General features: G+C 33.0%; 1 protein-coding gene and 3 non-coding genes across 13 annotated transcripts in view; 3 read left to right on the plus strand and 1 right to left on the minus strand.

Annotated features, from left to right (window-relative positions):
* Positions 1 to 15,214, minus strand: part of LOC109603956 (calmodulin-binding transcription activator 2) — a 329,859-nt gene that overhangs the window by 267,233 nt on the left and 47,412 nt on the right. The gene's annotated exons all lie outside the window — the stretch shown is intronic.
* Trnap-agg (transfer RNA proline (anticodon AGG)) lies at positions 1,867 to 1,938 on the plus strand. Its single transcript has one exon. It is a non-coding gene; the product is annotated as a tRNA-Pro (tRNA).
* Positions 10,193 to 10,264, plus strand: Trnah-gug (transfer RNA histidin (anticodon GUG)). The gene has a single exon. It is a non-coding gene; the product is annotated as a tRNA-His (tRNA).
* Positions 10,508 to 10,579, plus strand: Trnah-gug (transfer RNA histidin (anticodon GUG)). The gene has a single exon. It is a non-coding gene; the product is annotated as a tRNA-His (tRNA).

The following is a 15,214-nucleotide window of genomic DNA, read 5'->3' on the forward strand; positions in this document are numbered from 1 at the left end:
TCTGATATCAGTGGTTTTTTAGTCGGGCCTTCTCGCATGAAGACCCCCTTGTTACATAGTAATATACTTCTTACGGTTTTTGAAGAAACATTAATAGTTCTATCTCAAGAAGATCTTTTATTTTGTTGGAACTCATGAAAAAATCTTTTTTGGAGTAGGATAAAATTTATTGCTCGTAACAGAATTATTTTTAATACAAGAAATATTCACCGATATGTTTGTATACAGTGTGTTCGTAATTGGTATAAATTATATTAAATTTGGATATACAGAGGCATATTTTTAAAGTTGCTCTACTTTCTGCCAATACTGTACATATGAGCTATAATGTACGTCCAGGCCAATTCATAAAATTCATATGGTAGTTTTTATAAACAACAAAAGTAAATTAATATTATTATGTGCTTTTCTCAGCCGACCACTGTTTACTGATTTTTATTCGAAATCGATATCTTATTCCATTCAAAAGTTATAAGATAAAAACTTTATACGACTTCACAGTATTATACCATCACTTTATATCTTTATGTTTTCGCCATCAAATATTGAATAATAAACAAATAAAACATAAATTTAGGTGCTTAAATTAATCCAATTATTTCTAGATTTTTCTAAAAAAAAATAATAAATATTAAGCAGCATAAAAAGTTGAAAACATTAAGTAGCTTTCATAATTTTGATACAGACCCACTTACTTTATTTAATTCAGAATCCGATTGAAAATAAATAGTCTTATTTAATTAAAGTGTCTTTAAATAAAGATTATAATTAGTCTGTCAATATTAATTTTAAATACAGACATTAGCTGGAATTAAGTTCTCGAGTCGAAAATACCTGTCCATTAATTAATACGAAAAGTCAAAGAAAATCAACGTTCGATAAAACATTTAAGCATTATAAGTTTTAATTGCTTTTCGTTTTTAATGAGTCTTCTGTATTTCAACTTTGATTAGACCGCTTTAATACAAGTGAAAATTAGACGCTGAAGTAAAAATTTAAAGGTAAACAGAAAGCAACTAAAACACAAATCCACTGTTTTAATATTTTGTTTTATATTATGATTTAAAATTGAAAAAAAATATTAATAATTTCATTACTAATTATAACTGATTTAATTACAAAGTCTAATCATTATTCAAATGACTTTAATAACAGATAAACAATGTATATGTATTTTATCAAAAGACGAATAGAGTATATTTTAGTTTAGTTTAGTTTAGTTTTAGTTAGTTAGTTTTTAGTTTAGGACCCTGTGTAGTAACTCAGGTTCGAATCCTGGTCACGACAATATTTAAAACATTGTCACGGGGAGGATTTTTTATGTTACTTTTATTATATAAAATAAAGCTCTAATTTTACAAAAAAAGATACATTAGTCAAGATTGTGACAGTAAAAACGAATCCTCAGTCATAAAATGAGAGTATTATGCTACTTTAAGTGGCAATTCACACATTTCGACGCACCATTTTCCCCCTTGAACAGTTTTCATTCGTTTTCCGTGCATCGATACAACTTTCTTTCGCCGACATTTACATCGATTGTTTAAAAGTTTTTATTCGGTTTTCCTTTTAGTGTATTAGATACAGATATGGTTGGGGCGTCGCGACCGAAGTTATGTATTTATCTAGTTGCGAACTGGGACCGCATACTCTCGGAGGCGTCGTAAATAAAGTGAACACGTGTATTTTACGCCCAGATAATATATCAATCAGCTTCGGTAACTTTCGAATGTTGCATTTTCCATTTATTCGTGCATGCACGTGTGAATTTATAAATTCAACAACTTTCCCGTCGGAGGTGGAAGTTTTCAAAAATTATTGTGATTGTTTTGTATAAAAGTTGGTAATGAGAGACTTAATACCAGCGGCTCGTTGGTCTAGGGGTATGATTTCCGCTTAGGGTGCGGGAGGTCCCGGGTTCAAATCCCGGACGAGCCCAGTTACTTTTTTTACTTTTTTATCAAAAAATCTTGTATTTCTATTTCTTTGATTATATATTTATATCAAAATTAATAAAATTTTAATATTTTTAAATATTTTAAACATAATATTTATATAAGAAGTCATCATTGATTTAGTAATTTTGAGTAGATATGATCAAATAAGTTGGGTTTGAATAAATATTAAATTGACATTATAAAAGTAAAAAATAAACAATTATTTAATTTTAAAAGATATATGAAGCCTTTGAAAAGTTTGGTAATTGCTTTTAATGAAATCAGAATAATCTTTTTACAAAATTTGAAAGTTGAAATAAGTATTATACAATATTATTATTTATTGAAAAATTTTCTATACCCTTTTCTCGTCTGAAACTCTTTTTAATACATTGCGAAACAAATTGTACAAATTCTAGACTCTTAAATTCCTATTAAATTAAATTGGCTTTGAGTTCAGTTTAACATTTGAGAATTGAAATAAGTATTATACAGGGTAGAATTATTGAAAAATTTTAAGTAAATTATTTTCAATATATCCTTCTCTCGACTGAAACTCTTTTTAATACTTTGAGAAACAAATTGAACAAATTCTGGACTCTTAAATTCCAATTAAAATAACTGTGAAAACTAACGAAATTAATAAACAAGAGATTATTATCATTATTTAGCATTAGAAATCAAATTAAATTGATATAATGTATTATAAAAGTAAAAAATATTAAAATTTAGACAAAAATTTAGGGATTATTAAAAATAATAACTTTTAAAATTATTATTAGTTAAATATTATAATTATTTTTTTTACATTTTTGGGAGCTAAATCATGTCATTAATAAAAGTTTAAATTAATAATTAATTAATTAATTTAAACTTTTTTCAAGGTCACTTATTTTAATTAAAATTTAAGAATTATTGTATTCAGTTCGTATCTCAATATTTCAACTGTGGAAAATAGTTATGTTATAGTTATAATTAATTTTCAGTTAATTTAAAAATATAAAAATAGCTTGTGGTAATTTAAAATAAACCTTACAACTCTTGATTTTATTAAAGACTTTTATAAATGGTCAACAACAGCAAAATAAAATTGATGAATTCAACATTCAAAATATGCGTTTAATAAAATCCAACCAACAAATCGTGTTAAAACGTAGCTTGCAAAAATCGAACAAGTCAAAAACACGTTCTAAATTAAAATAGTATTTGTTTTCGTTGTGCTTCCTCAACGTTGTCGGAGCTCTCCTCTCGGAAATTTATTAAGTGCTCGTAGGAGAAAATCCCCGTTTTCCATTAAAGGTGAACGCATTATTGATCATTATTAACATCATTTTTCAAGTTCGCGAGATATTTTGTAATATATTTTCTTATCTGGAAGTTTACAGCAAGCGGGCGCAGTTCGCTGAACCTGCGGACCGAATTAAAAAGAAAAACAGGACCGAAATAAAACGACTGCAACTAGAACGTAGAGGAATCTTCTTAAACGTTTAATACAATCTCTGGAAAACATGGCGCTGATTTATATAGACATTTTTCATTAAACGAATCCGAATAACTGAAGCAACCAATGGACTGCAACAAATTTATATTTGAAATTGAAATATTGAAATAATTACATTTGACACGGAATCTTGATTTCGGTGCTTCACGATTCGGGACAATCAGATACGTCACCTCGACAAAAACGTAACGATTTATAATTACAAACAAAAGGACAAGAATGTTATTGTTCCAGTGTTGTCGACGATGTCGGTGTAACGCTCCTCCGATTCTTATTATTGGGGGCCCATTACCCCATTCAATATTATCCAACGTAACAAGTGGTATTGCCGCCACCATTTAAATTACAATTTGTGCAATATTTGATTTCCATTGTCGAACAGTAATAAATTAATTGTATTTGACATCGCTTGAGGTTTTGATTAATCGCCTCATCTCCGCCAAATCAAACATCAGGTATTTATGTGTGCGAATTGTAATTGAATGAGAATATCGCACAAGTCGACCGACTGTTTCTCATTGAAATTCTAAACACGATTTGCTGCTCCGACCGATTCCACAAAATTAAATGTCCTCAAGCTTAAAGCTACTGCTGTTGTGGAACTGGTGTAACATGTTGTAAATTCGTGGCAATTCCACTTCCGGTCTTATCAAAATAGAGCCGTAATCCCCAGTGATAATTATTAACAGTTTCAGTCTGTTTTCGTAACTAACAAGAAGATAAATAAAGAAAAACACTAAGTTAAAAATAAATAAACTACACAAGTCTAATTGGTTGATATTGAATGTTTGTTTTGAATGGCGGATATGATAAACAAAATATTAATTTAGATTTAAATAAAAAAACATGAGTTGTTTACAACATTAAACGAAGTAATTCCATGCTCATTAAATACAAAAATACTCATCGTGGTGAAAACATCCTCGTAACTTTTTTATTTATGGTTTATTTATATAATCAAAAATGCGAATTGAACTAATTTGTTTCACTTCACTTTTCACTGATTTACAAACTTCAAAAATATTTTAATAGACACTAAATTAATCTGACATATTTTAAAATGAAATTTTACAAAAAAAAAGAATTGGTCCATCGTTTTTAAAAAATCAAATAAATCATGAAATAAAATGTCAAAAGAATCTCATGCTTTGTCCTCTAAAAGCACTACACAGTTATATATTTCTAAAGATACTGTAACACGTACTTTCTGATATTCTCAGATACTCATACTAAAATATTAAAAAAATTAAAAATATAGGGAAGATGTTTTTTTAATGAATGTATTTTCTGATCAAATAAATCATGTAATAAAATGTTTAAAAATTTTGTATGTCATCCTCCAAAAACGTCACCCGTTTACAGATTTTGAAGGATATTTTAACAAGCTTTTTCTGATATTCTCAGAAGTGTATATCAAAATATTAAATATTAATACACATAGACCAAAAGTTTTTTTTAATGAAATTATTCTCTTCTGATCAGATAAATCGTAGAATAGTCTCAAAAGAATCTTGCATCTTGTCCTCTAAAATTAGCACTCAGTTACAGACATTCAAAGTATTAAATATTAATAAATATGAAACAGAAGATTGTTTAATGACTTTATTTTCTTCTGATCAAAAAAATAAGGGAACAAAATGCCATAAGAATCTCGAATCGTATAGACTTTCAAACATATTTTAACAAATTTTGTCTGACATTAACGAATTTATTTTCTTCTGATCAAATAAATCAAGAAATAAAATGTCCAGAGAATATCGTATCTCGTTCTCTAAAAGCACCACTCAGTTATAGACTTTCAAAGATATTTTAACAAGCTCTCTCTAATATTCTCAGATATTTATATCAAACTATTAAATATTAACAAATATGAAAGAAAAGATTTATATCATAATATTAAATATTAATAAATATGATACACAAGATTTTTTAATGAAATTATACTCTTTTCATCAACTAAATCTAGAAATAAAATGTCAAAAGAAACTCGTATTTCGCCCTCTAAAAACAGCATTCAATTCAACAAACATTCAAAGATATTTTAACAAAATCACAACATGGAGCAGAACATTTTTTAATAAATTTATAAATATTTTTAATAAAAAAATATCAATGAAATCCTCTAGAAGTACCATTCAGTTACAGACTTTCAAAATATTTATATCAAAATATTGAATATAATATTTTAATAAATTTATTCTCCTCTAAAATCTCCACTCAGTTACAGTTATTCTTCATACTTACAATCAGTATCGTACATATCAATTTAATTGAAGGCTTATTATAAATTTATTAGAAAAATGTGAAATTGAGTTAAGAAACCCATTTTAAGGATATTTTAACCAATTTTTCTCATATTTTCACTGTAAAAAATTACATATAGACCACTGTCTGGTAATATAGAAAATTTTATGACATGCATAAAATTTTTATTGTCCATCTTTTATTCATCTCTCATATTATATTACATTTTCTATTCATTAAATTCGAGTTACGAATAAAAAAATTACAAAGGCATTTTCATCTGATATTGTCCTAACAGTATTTAATTAATTGTTCATGACATAAATAATTTGGTATTTCTTTGTCAAAATGGATGGGAATATTGAATAATTAACAATGTTTTGGGCTGCCTCGTTGGAGTTTTGATTAATCGTGTCATATCGGCTAAATCAAACGTCAGTGATTTACGTGAATGATTTGTAATTATAAGAGAAGTCATCGACCGTTTTCCCATCGAAATTCGAAACACGATTTGCCGCTCAGGCCGATTCCGCAAAATTAAATGCCCCGAAGCCGAAAGCTGTTATGGAATCGGCGTTAAATGTTGCAAATCCATTGGCTACGAAACGAAAATAATCATTGACGGAGCCAGGCTACAAGATTATTAGGACTAGAAAAAGTGAAGTTGCCACGAACGACCCGGAACGAACGGAATTCTTCCGGTTTGCTGATTTTTATAAAGGGGCGCATGCACGGAAATCTGCATTCGTTGTGCGAATTTCAAATTAATTGCGCAAACTAATTTATGTTAGTATTCGCAATAAATCTGAACCGTATCTCAATAAGCGATCGATGCCACAATCAAACGTAATTTTCAAGGTATATAAATAATATTTGTCCTATCGTTGTTAAACAACTAATAATTAATTGTGTTTAGACTGTGTCGTTTGGGGTTTTGATTAATCGTTTCGCTTCCGTCAAATCAAACAGCCAGGTATTGATGTGTGCGGAATGTAATTGAATGAGGGTAGGATGGAAGTCGTCGATTGTTACCCCATTGAAATTCCGGGCACGATTTGCTGCTCCGACTTATTCCAGAAAATGAAATGTACACAATTTCTTTGCGAACAAGTGAGAAATTCATTTTTTAAAATGTTGCACGACCGTTTTTGAACACGTCCAAACAGCTTAAAACCGACGTACTCCTCACCATTCCGAAACATGCAGTCCCATGTTTATCATGTTGACAAACTGAAATTACGGCCAATTTTATTTTGAATTGTTCGCAAAAAAGCGGCATTACAGTCCGAGCTTGGCCGTCGACGAAAAAACAAAAAAAAACGCTGAATTATAGTGACAGCAGATGATACAAATGATACACCTATTGATTTTTTTTATATGTCGGCCTGCTAGGCACACAATGCGACTTTCGAATCGCCATAGAAAAACGACATTACAAAGCAAACAGATGAACTGGGTCAGTCCAAGTTTTATGGTACAGAGCAAACGGATTATGCGAAACTGCACTGTAAATTGTTACTTTATTACTGGAATCCCCGATGTTATTCCGTTTTGTCATTCGTCCCGCTGCTTTGATTCCACCGTTTCACTTGTACTTGCATTATTACTGGCCGGTTTATTCGTCGGACTCAATTAAAACTTATGAAATTTGCGCCTGTCATCGGCCCATAAATTGCACCCTGTTTCCATTTCATCGTCGGTTTTTCCTCTCGGTTTTTTTTATGTAAAAATCCAATTTTTGTGGAGACGTCGTGTTTCAAGGGTTTTCGTATTATTACAGGACCTATTTGACTTCAATTTGAATTTATTATTCTTTAAAGTCAAATCTGCTTTTTTCCATCAAATGACTGTGACTCTATAAAAAGTCAAGTACCTCCAAAGTGTTTAAACTAAAGATGACATGAAAAAATCTCCATTCAATAAGTCACAAAGGTGGTTTATTACACTGACAAAAACACTAATTTATTGGACAATTATAACTAACTAACTAAACTAACTAAAATATGAACAATAAATTGAACAATTGGATGGTTTCTACATATAGGAGTCTCAAATTTAAACAATTTATCGAGTAATTATTGTCTTATTGGAAGCTATTTGTATATTCCATTACCAATTTTTAGCCAATGCAGGCAATATTTTCATTTTGTTAAGTTATTTTACTATATGTAGATTAGTAGTATTGGGTAGTACCAAAAGTTACCAGAAAATGGTAAAAACAGGGCTTCCAAAATATTATTAACCAATAATATTTTGGTTTAAAAATTGGACAATAAATTTATCAATTTCTTAATTACATATAAATAATTTGATAGTCTCAAATATATGTAGACATTATATGGGCGTGTAATACACAACCATAATAATTGTTATTTACATATTAATTTATTGATCAATTTATTTTTACAATTATTGTCAAATTTATTGGCAGCAATTTGTGTAATCTACGTACCAATTTTTCGTCACTGCATTTTAGTTAAGGTTACTTATTAGTTATTTATTGGTTACTTAAAAATTGGACAGTAAATTGGTAAATTTTTCCATTATATATAGCAATAAACTGAAGATCTCAAATTTGAATAATAAATTGGCCATTTTCTCCATTACATAAAAATAACTTGAAGGTCAACAATTTGGAAAATTTCTCTATCATATATAACAATAAATTGGAGGCCTCAAGTTTCGATAATAAATTATTGTGTATTAAGCAGCCCAATTTATTTTAAAATTATTGTCCAACTTATTTTGTGATAATTTGTGTATTCTATGTATCAATTTTTCGTCAATGTTGGTAATTTGGGTTAGGTTATTTAAGTTACTTTAAACTGGCAAAAAATAGGTCTTGTTCTCCTCTCTTTTAGCAGTTTACTAATCAATTAAAATCTCAACAATAAATTGGCCAATTAATTACATACAACAATAAATAAACCTGTGTAATACAGCTACACCAAATTGTTAAACAATTTATTTTACAATATACTGTTCAATTTATTGGTAACAAATTATTACCAATTTCTCGGCAGTATGGGGAACATTTTTAGTTTTAGATTTACACAAACTTTGTTTATAAGATATTGTATAAGTCCACAAGTTACTAGAAATTAAAATAACATCATAGTTAATATCATTTCCAATAACACATTTTAATTTTAAAGAAATTTTGTTAAATAAAAATGATTTAAAAATTTATTGTTAAATATAAAATTATGTTTTTGACAATTAAACTTTGTACTGAAAAAGTAATTTATTCCACATAATTTTAAAAACTCGTTAGTTTTTGATTGCAAAAAAAAATCAAAGAAAAAATTCGATTCGATTATATAAAAATAGAAAAAATATAAATACGCATCGAACAAAATTCTTTATGAAACAATGCGTTTTGGTTCCATCAAAATATAAAATGATGACCAGAATGAACTGGTTGATTTGAAATGGAATAGGTCAGCGTCAATGTTAATATGCCAAATTTACAGTTTCAAAACATTAAACAAGTCAATTAAATGCTAATAAAACTAAAATTAATATTAATACATGATTAATCAATTGATTATTAATCATCTATTTGACAGCAAAAGTTAAATATTATTATTCCTTGTAAATTGATTATAAATTAAACGGGATACTGATTGCTAATTGAGATATGGTCTAGATTTATTGCAAGGGAAATTGACAAACACCAACCCCAATTAGTTTACATAATTAATTTAATAGCCTGCACGAGAATATAGAACAAACTATGTTGGGAAACTTCTTGATGTTAGCCATCGAATAATGTGTAACGGTAAGTGAGAACGTTTGAGCAACGTAAGATTTCGTTTTATTATCAAGACGTCGGACCGAGTTCGCCTTTATTAAACTCGGCAAGCAAATAAAACTGCCCACTGATCTGAAAGTAACGATAAATATAAATTTTGATGACGCGTATCTATCGCCGGGTCCGGCCCGACCCATATGGTAATATCGAAGTCTATATTCGGGGGTGGTTATATATTTCTTGGCAGAGCCGGTTACGAGACACCCCCGTCGCATTTCCGGCTCGTCGGGGGGCGACAATTCACCTTCTACATGCCCGAAAATCGACTAAAGGCGGCACCGCCGGCCCATTTGTCACCGGGGCCTCCGCGCCCGGACTTACCATATCACGCCGCCTCTCAATTTGCCTCCGACTTCGACACCCTGCCGAATTTCAATTTCCAATTTCGCCGGCGATTTTCGATCGGCACGGTCAACTTGCCGGTTCCAAAGCCGAGATCGTTAGTGATTAACCAGTGAGTCAATGGTCCAGTTAATAAATATAAAAAATACGTCGGTGCCAAAACAAAAACAAGCTATAATTAGACCAGAATTATGACTATATGTTGAGGTAAGGTTAAGTCACCGATCAAGGTCAGAATTTCGTTTGGCATATGATGGTGTTCAACCGTATTACGATTATTCCAAAAGTAGATCGAAGTGAAAGTTGCTGTTGCAACGGTCGGTGAAATGGAGAATTTCTTCCAAGTCTCCGATAGCCGTGATCGTCTAGTGGTTAGGACCCTACGTTGTGGCCGTAGTAACCCAGGTTCGAATCCTGGTCACGGCAATGTTACAAACATTGTCACGGAGGGGACAACTTTTTTGTCCTTTTCACAATCAATTCATCTCATCAGTGTTATATAAATTCTTATATATCTTCAATTTTCAATAATTTTGCTTCTTTTATCTTCGTTGGAAAGATAATACTGGAAGATTTTGCTCCTGCCACCTTTCCCTTGTGCATAGGACATCCAAGAACATTAAAATTATTTATAACTGGGTAAAGAAAGTTTAATTATCGTCTCCTGCAGCCGTGATCGTCTAGTGGTTAGGACCCTACGTTGTGGCCGTAGTAACCCAGGTTCGAATCCTGGTCACGGCAATGTTTCAAACATTGTCACGGAGGAAACAACTTTTTTGTCCTTTGTGCCTTCAGTTCCTATCATCAATTTTTTATATATACTTTTATGTTATATCAGGAACATGGTACTAATGGCTTTTGTTCTTGCAACCTTTCGGTTGTCCATATGACGTTCAAAAAACATTAAAATTATAGTTTAAAAAAGTTGATTTATTATCTTAATTTGCACTTTTACCATGAGGGTGATAATGAAAGTTTTAATTCATATAATCATTTTACTTTCATTTGATGTGTAAGAACGTTAAAATTGTTTATAAGTAGCTTAAGAAAGTTAACTTCTCATATCCATTAGCCATAATCGATTAGTGATGGGGACTGGTGGTCATAGTAACCCAACTTTTAATCCTACTCACAGAAAAGTAGGTATATATTGCCTTTTTGCCTTCAATTTAAGTTTAGATTTTTATGAAACATTTTAGATTTTCAATTCATAATAATTTTAATTCAATTAAATCATTAAGGTGTTACTGACTGCTTCTGTTCACTTCACTTGAAGTAATAAACAAGTATGAAGAAATTAGTCGTCTAGTGGTTAGATGTTCTTCTGGTTACTAGAGCAAATTCAAAAATAGTTTATTTATCATGGACCTCCATTAGGTACGCCAGTTACAACGTTGTCCGAATACAGTTTTTTTAGCCAAACAACTCCAAATTACTATTCAAACATCTAACAAACCAGTGATCCGGTTACGCAAATGGGAATATTGAAAATCCTAAATGGATGGAACAGTTCCCCGCACGCGGGCGGATTTATTATTTGTTTTCTGATTATAACTCCCGGTTTTCATGACAAAGGCCCCAGGAAAATATTAAATGTAGGGTGAAGGCAGATTGTTTGGCAGTGGCCCCAGTCACTGACACGAGCTTATTAGCTGGCAAACGAATTTGTTTGTCCCGTGATTTACTAAACCGTTTTCACTGTACATCTTCCATTTTCGCTCAGCCGAAAATTGAAATAATAATGGGAAAAATAGGTTACTGTTCTATTTCCGACAACTTGACTTGGGCACGGGATCGGGAATTTAATTTATCCTTTTGCCACTTAACTGAAGCCAATAACAAATGATTGTGAGTGAAAAAGTCTGAACTGTGCGTGGATAATAGTAGTATATGTAAGGAAAATTACAGTCACATTTGAATAATGAATATGTGTTCGAGAACATAAATAACAAGGTCTTGACAGTACTGATGACAGTAATCATTTTATGAAACCGTATCAATTTCATTACGACATTTAGAGAAACAACACTGTCATGAAGTATATTTATTTAGATGATGTATGACTTCTTGAAGTAAATAAGCGAAAAAATTACCATCAATCACTCGAGAACCAGTGAAATGCGACACAAGTCTACGTGAAAAATATTCTAGTCAAACGTAAACCTAAGTTTTACTTGAAAAATTGTAACGGGGACTGACAAAAACTAATGTTTTTTCTTTCACACAAGGAGAGGTGAATTAATCTCAAAATAATATTTGTAATATTCAGAACTGAATTGTAAATAATTTTAATTGTGTAAAATTTCTATTGAACAATGTAATAGTTGCAGGAAGAAACACTACCAGTACCATCTTCCTGATGAAGATATTAGAAGCAAAATTATTGAAAATATAAATCTGATGACATGAACAGAAAGGTGGAAAGGACAAAAAATTTGTCTCCTCCGTGACAATGTTTGTAACATTGCCGTGACCAGGATTCGAACCTGGGTTACTACGGCCACAACGTAGGGTCCTAACCTAAAACTAAAAAAACTAAAATATATTTTATTTGTCTTTTTGTTAAAATACACATCATTGGCTCGTACAGCTCGAGACTCCTGTGGGCACTATATATAGTAGGCTCCGTTCTTGTGGGGGTGGGTTACCGTATGGAGTCCGGGGTTGTCCACCTTCTTGGAGATTGGCACGGCCAATTGCCGGTGTCGTGGCATCTCCGAACGTCAGCAACGATGTTGAAAGCAAAATGGGTCCAAGACCCCCCTCACATGGTCGTTGCATTTCTGGGGGCATTTTGTCTCAATATGATTTAGATAATGGAACCTGTAGATGAAATTAGCGGAAACTGTTGCTGGATGGCCAGCTTTGCAATTTAGTGCGCTCGGGAAAAACTTAGTCAAAAAACCCGTTGAAGCATTTTTGGGGGAGGTTTCGCGTTGTTCGGATAATGTTTTGTGGTTTAGTGGGCGTCTTTACGTTTTGCGTTTTAAGTGGAAAGTTTTGAGTGCGCGGCAGACATTATGGTGGGAGTTTGTGAAAAATTGGAAGTTTATGATAGAGGGGTTTGTGTCTGTGATTAGGGTCAATGTTGTGGATTCTGACGTCAGCCATGTGTTTTGTGAGTATCGAGTGGTGTATTTGTTTTTCGTAGAATTTATTAGCCTCTTGGATGATGTAATCCTGTACATATGGCACTCCAGTTGTGTCGTGTATGTGTCGGGTTCTGCTTCTCTGGGGTGCGCTGATTGCCATTCTCAGTATTTTGTTTTGCAGTCGTTGTAGTATGTTAATGGCGGTTATTGAGGCTCCACACCAGATGGGGCATGCGTATGTCATGATGGGTCGGAGGATTGTGGTGTATAAGTTAATTTTGTTATCTCTACTCATGGGGCTGTTTGCAGAGATTAGGGGATATAGTGGCTTGATTGCACCAAATATCTTTGGTCTAATTTTGTCTATATGAGGTCTAAAGGTCAGCCGATTGTCCAGATAGGTGCCTAAGTATTTCACGACTTTTTTGCATGGAATGATGGTTCCGTCTATAGTGGGTGGAGATACTATCCTTGTGTTAGTGTATTTTTTTGTAAAGTTGATCAATTCTGTTTTTTCAGGATTTATTTTAATTTTCCATCTCTCAAAAAACGCAGTGAGCATGCCCAGATGGATTTTAATCTGTTGGGTGGCGACCTGTGAGCTAAAGGACGAGCTGTAGATGGCAGTGTCATCAGCGTATAATGCCAAGTTAGTGTGGGAAAACTTAGGGATGTCGGAGGTATAGAAGTTGTAGAGTTTTGGTGCGAGCACCGTTCCCTGTGGTACTCCTGCCGAAGTGTTTTGTGTTTCGGATAATTCCCCGCTGATTTTTACCTGGAAGGTCCTTCCTCGTAGATACGAGTCGATTAGTTTGACCAGACATTTAGGCAGTTTTAGCTGGTCCAGTTTATACACTAGTCCATCCAACCATACGGTATCGAAGGCTTTCTGCATATCTAAAAAGAGTGCAACTGTGTTTCTCCCGAAGTTCCAGTGCTTCTTAGTGTGTTCAGCAATTCGCGCCACCTGCAGGACTGTGCCATGTTTGGGGCGGAATCCGAACTGCTCGTGTGGTGTTATGTGTAGGTGTGAGTCGGCTGTTTCCAGGCGTCGCAGTATAACTCTTTCGGCTACCTTGGAAATAGAGCTTAGTAGCGATATTGGCCTGTATGAGTTGGGGTTATGTGGCGGTTTACCGGGCTTTAGTACGGGGATAACCACAGCGTGCTTCCATTGTTCTGGGAAGTATTGCAGCCTAATAATACCATTGATAATATAGGTTAGATGGACCAGTGTCTTCCTTGGTATGTTTTTTAAAAGGATGTATTGGATACCGTCTGGTCCTGGAGCTTTGTTATTTGGCAGCTTTCGCAGAATTTGCTGCACTTCACTCGGCCTTGTGAGTAGTTTAGCAAGTTCATTGTTTTGAATTACCTCTGGTTGAGCTTTGTGTATATTCTGAGCCATTTGCTGTATGTAGTTTTGTTCCGGTGTGAGGTTTGTCGTATCAGTTTTATGAATTTCTGCAAAGTGTGTGGAGATGGCTGTAGCTTTAGATTTGTTGGACATGTGCTCGATGTTGTTGTAGAGGATGGTCGGGTATATAGGACGTTCCCCTTTTAGTTTCTTTACGTATCTCCATAAGGAGCAATCCGTGGCTTGGAGCCTGCCCAGAAGGTCCCGCCACACGTTATTTCTGTGTTGCCCGATTTTATATGTAATTTCGTTTTTGAGCCGGTTCATTATTTGTTTGTCATTGTCGAGTTTGTATTTGTGCCAACGTTTTTTGTGGTAGTTTTTTGTTTTGATAGCTTCTGTTATATCATCTGGAAGATCATCTGCTGGTGGTTTGGTTTTTGTTACCTTAGTAGTTTTGTTCCTAGCTATTTTTAGATTGAGTGTGAATGAATCCACTTCTCTCTTTAGTGATTCCAAATCCGTGATGTGACCTCTTAGGACCGTCAGAGTGTTTAGCTCGTGCCTGTACATGTCCCAGTTCGTTTCTCGGAAACAGAATTTGGTTTGTTGGAGGACATTTGTTCTTTTTTGTTGGATATTAATTAGCACTGGGGCATGGTCGGAGTCTAGTTCATGGAGTACAGTTGGTTCAGTCACTCTGCGTACTCCATTGCTTATGACTAGGTCTATTGTTGATGGAGTGCCCCCGTTATTGGGATAGTGCGTGGCTTCTTCAGGGAAAAGGAGGTCAACGTCCGAGTTGAGTATATAATTGTACAGGGTGGCTCCGTTGGTATTATTTCTGTGGCAGTTCCAGGCTGTGTGGCGAGAGTTAAGGTCCCCTAAGATTATGGTTTTGTTATACTTTTTGCAGAGTTGGTCTAT

Source organism: Aethina tumida, chromosome 5, assembly GCF_024364675.1.
Source record: "Aethina tumida isolate Nest 87 chromosome 5, icAetTumi1.1, whole genome shotgun sequence".
Classification (NCBI taxonomy): domain Eukaryota; kingdom Metazoa; phylum Arthropoda; class Insecta; order Coleoptera; family Nitidulidae; genus Aethina; species Aethina tumida.